This window comes from Catharus ustulatus, chromosome 23 (assembly GCF_009819885.2).
Source record: "Catharus ustulatus isolate bCatUst1 chromosome 23, bCatUst1.pri.v2, whole genome shotgun sequence".
NCBI classification, from domain to species: Eukaryota; Metazoa; Chordata; class Aves; order Passeriformes; family Turdidae; genus Catharus; species Catharus ustulatus.
This window is the reverse complement of record NC_046243.1, coordinates 6,924,421-6,928,338: the sequence shown is the minus strand read 5'-3', so window position 1 is coordinate 6,928,338 and position 3,918 is coordinate 6,924,421. Positions and strand designations below refer to the sequence as shown.

Genomic DNA, 3,918 nt, shown 5'->3' with positions numbered 1-3,918 from the left:
TTTTCCCTGCACTGGGGCAGTGCACATCCCAGTGAGCTGTTCCTTCTCCAGACACCATGTGACACAACCTCCAGGAACTTTTCAACCTGAGGTGTTTTGTCCAAGTCCTGTACTCCAAGGGGAGATCAGGACCCCCCAAGATGGAGCAGTACTTCAGCATCTCCCCAGGCTCAAGAGAAGTGGCAGATTTGAACTCCCTCCCAGCCCCTGCGGACACCAACCGCATTGAGGGGCGCTGGTGCTGCACAGCTTCTCGCAGAGGAACTGGATGCTCCTGCACGGGCTCTTGGAGAGGGGACGCTCCTGGCACAGGCAGCAGGCCACCTCCTTGGGCACTTGGCTAAAGACAAGAGGGCAGGATTGCAGGAAGTGCTGGCCACCCAACCCATGGCTCCGAGCCCAATTCAGGGAACACACGGATACCGCGCATGGGGCTTGTGCTTCCCTGTGTGCCACAGCTCTGCAAAAGTCCCCTCACTCCCAATGCAAAACATTCCAAAGGGGATTGTATCCTGCAAAGTGGAACTGCTCCCAAAATACCACGTGACACACAAATGCACCCGCCTGCAGTTCAAACTCCCCTTTGAGCAACCTGCAGCAAGTCATCCAAAAGGTGAAACTATGCCTCTGAGCTGCTGAGTTTGGGCAGGTTCCCAGAAAGAAGCAGCCATTCTTGAGTTTACTGGGCTTCTTCTGGCTTTGTGGCACACGGATTTCTTTCCCAAGCAGAGCCCTTGTCCCAGCACTTGGGGCCTACTGGCACCTGGGGCTCCTTTCCCACACACTCACAGGGTTTCCAAGCTCAATGTGGTCTGCAGGAGCAGCAGCAGCGTCTGCGGAGTCACTTGGGTGGCACTCAGGTCTCTGCAAGCATTGGAAAGACCTCATTAAATTCTCCAGTGACCTTGCCAGACCTCTGCTCTGAGAGCAAGCCCAGGGCCCTGATGATCGTGGTGCTGTTGGCAGAGGCATCCACTTCTGCCTGATCAAAGAGAAGCCATTCTGGAGCCCAGCTTCTCTCTGCCTTGCCCTGCTCTAAACCAGGCCGTCAGAATCAGGGGGGCAATCCTGCAGCTCTCGTGGCAGACAGATGCCACCAGAAAGGATTGCCCCTCTCTCGACCCTCCTGCTGCCCTCTCCTGAGGGCACCTGCAGTCTCTGAAGGAGGCAGGAGCCTCCAGCTGCTGGCACAAGTACTCCAGCAGGAGTGCAGTTTATTGCCAGAGCCCCACGGCCTCTCCATGGGCCCAGACCTGCAAGGGCTCTCGTCCCTGAAAGTTTGTGTCCCAGTTCCTGGGTAGCTCTGCAGCTGGGGACACACCAGCACTGCTTGGCTTTTGCCAAGGGGGTAGCCAGGCATAGCTTTGTCTCCAGCAAATTCAGGCTGGGCAAGAGGAAGTTTTGCTGCTGCACCTCCGCCACTTTCCTGAGAACAGGGCACTCGAGAGAGACACACATCTCTGTTGATCTGCTCCAAAGGAGCCAAGACTTACAGAGAAGTCACCGAGGGCAGCTTGAAGAAGGCGGCGTCATCAATGACAGCCAGCGGGTTATGGCTGAGGATCCTGAGAAACAAGAGAGCTCTGTCAGGGCTGATGGCAAGGCCGTGAGCTGCGTGTGCCGGGCACGTGGGGATGGCCTGGCTGGTTTCAAGGAAGCGTTGCAGGAGATGAGCAGGGCAGGGGAGAGGCCCTTTCCAGCTGCATGCTCCTGGTGCTCCCTCGCTGACATCCACGGGTGCAATCTGGACTTTCCAGAGGGCAAAGCTGCTCTTGCCTACTGACCCTGCAGAGACCCTGCAGAGACTTGCCCTGCCAGGCCTTTAGCCCTGGGGCCACTTACAGCTCCTGGAGAAACTGCATCCCATGCCAGGCCTGGAAAGTGCCGCTGTGGATCTGCGTGAGGCCATTCCCAGAGAGGTTTCTGGGGAAAGAGGAGGTCACACAAAGCAATCAGGCCTGTCCTATGGGAAGAGGGGGCAAAGCAGCATCTCTTGGTAGGAAAGGTGCAAATCCAAGGTGGGAGAGGGAGGAAACTGCCGCCTTCTCATTGTCTGTAGCCTGTCCAGGAGGGGAAGTGAAGGGCACAAGTGCTGAGGCTATTTCTGTCCCAGGATGCAGCCAAGGCTGCAAGAACTGGCTGCTCTGATGGCTGCTATCTGTGTGGTAACCCCGCTGGGATGTGTCCCCCTGGTGTGGCTCTCCAGCCACCAACACTGACCTCTGCAGCTAAGCTGGGCTCTGAGCAGGGCACATTTAGGGACTGTGAGGAAAAGAGCAGGAGCATTTTCCAACACTGTGCCCCAGGGAAAGACTGTGCTAAGAAGAACAGAAAGGAACTTGATCACTCACAGAAGCTTCAGGAAAGGCAGTGGCTCAAAAGCGCGTTCCTCAATGGACAGGATCTCATTGCCAGACAAATCCCTGTTGCAGTTAGAACACCAAATGTCACTTCCATTTGCCCTGTCGCTTTTGCTTGCCTCTGTAGTCTTGATGCCAGCAGGGACAAAGGCCTCATGCCTATGGCTGCAGAGGGGCTGAGCAGCAGGGCCCCCAGGAGGGGCAGGCAGGAGCCCCTGGCCGTGGGCAGGGCACGGTGCTTACAGGTGCTTCAGCAGGAACAACCCCTCCAGGGAATGGCTCTTCACTTCCCGCAGCTCATTGTCCCTGAGCACTCTGCAAGAGGACACAGGGACATTGTGACAGTGGCCACTGGCCAGCAGCAAAGCAGCAAATGGCATTGTCATGGGAAAATCTCCTGCAGCAGCTTGACAGAAGCATCCCTTTGGGTCACTGCTGGCATCGTCCCCATTTCTGGCCAGAGCAGGTATTTGCTGCTGGCCGGCTGAAGTTGACCACAGCTTGATCCCTGGGCAAACAGTCACAGGGACAGTGTCCTGGGCTGCAAGGGAAGCGGCTCATGGCCTTTTCCTGCCATTCTGGGAAGCCCTGGTGATTCACACCCCTCCTTGCTTTCAATTCCAATGGAAACAGGTGGTGGTGGGTCTGCTGCTGCAACCCCAGAGCAAAGGAAAGAAAATACCCAAACTCCTGACATTTGCAATGCTGCAGGGCACTTACAAGGTCTCAGTCCATGGGTAGTTCTTCCAGGCTCGTTTTCCAACAGCAGCAATGGAGTTGCCAGTGAAATCTCTGCAAAGAAACCAAAGACCCCCCGGCCCCTCTCAGGAAAACCCACTTCCCTGCCACTCAGCTGCTGAGCTGGAAGCGGGCTTTGCCTGCAGAAGGCCCGGTGTGCCCAGCCTGGCTTCACCCTCCTGCTGAGCTGGGGCCCCCAAACCCCCCCAGTCTCCAGCCAGGGAGTGCCCTGGGTGTCCCACACGAGGTTTGCAGCCCCAGGGAGCCAAGGAGGGGCAGCTGCAGGGGTCTGTGGGGCAGAGGGACTCACAGGACAGCGAGGGCCTGGCGGCGGCTGGCCAGGGGCACGGTGGCCAGGCCGGTGTGCCGGCAGTCCAGCCGCCCAAGCTGTGGGCAGTGGCAGGGCTGTGGGCAGAGCTCCTTGGCCACTCCTGGGAAGGGGGCCCCTGCCAGCAGCAGGGCCAGCAGGAGCAGAGTACGCACGAGGCGTGTCACCAGGTCCATGGCGAGGCAGGACTGGCTGCAGTCACCTGGGACGCAGAGCTGAGGTGCAGCTGTGGCAGCTGCCGTGTCACAGTGGTGCTGCCAATGTCACAGTGGTCCTTCTCATGTCACTGCAGCAACGCTCGTGTCACCATGGTGCTGGTTGACATCAGAGCTTGAAGCAGACCAGAGTTGGGGCGATGCTGTCACCAAATGTCTCTGTCTCAGAGCCATCAATCTGCAGAATGGTGGAATGGATTGGCTTGGAAGGGGCCTTAAGGATGAGCCAGGCCCACCCCTGCCATGGGCAGGGACACCTTCCACTATCCCGGCTTGC

At 58.0% G+C, this 3,918-nt stretch overlaps 1 long non-coding RNA gene across 1 annotated transcript; it reads right to left on the bottom strand.

Moving 5' to 3' along the window:
- Positions 1 to 813: 813 nt before the first annotated feature.
- Positions 814 to 2,411, bottom strand: LOC117006675. The gene is made up of 4 exons (XR_004420011.1): positions 2,352 to 2,411; positions 1,843 to 1,923; positions 1,494 to 1,565; positions 814 to 864 (listed from the first exon to the last, which is right to left on the bottom strand). It is a non-coding gene; the product is annotated as an uncharacterized LOC117006675 (long non-coding RNA).
- Positions 2,412 to 3,918: the final 1,507 nt, after the last annotated feature.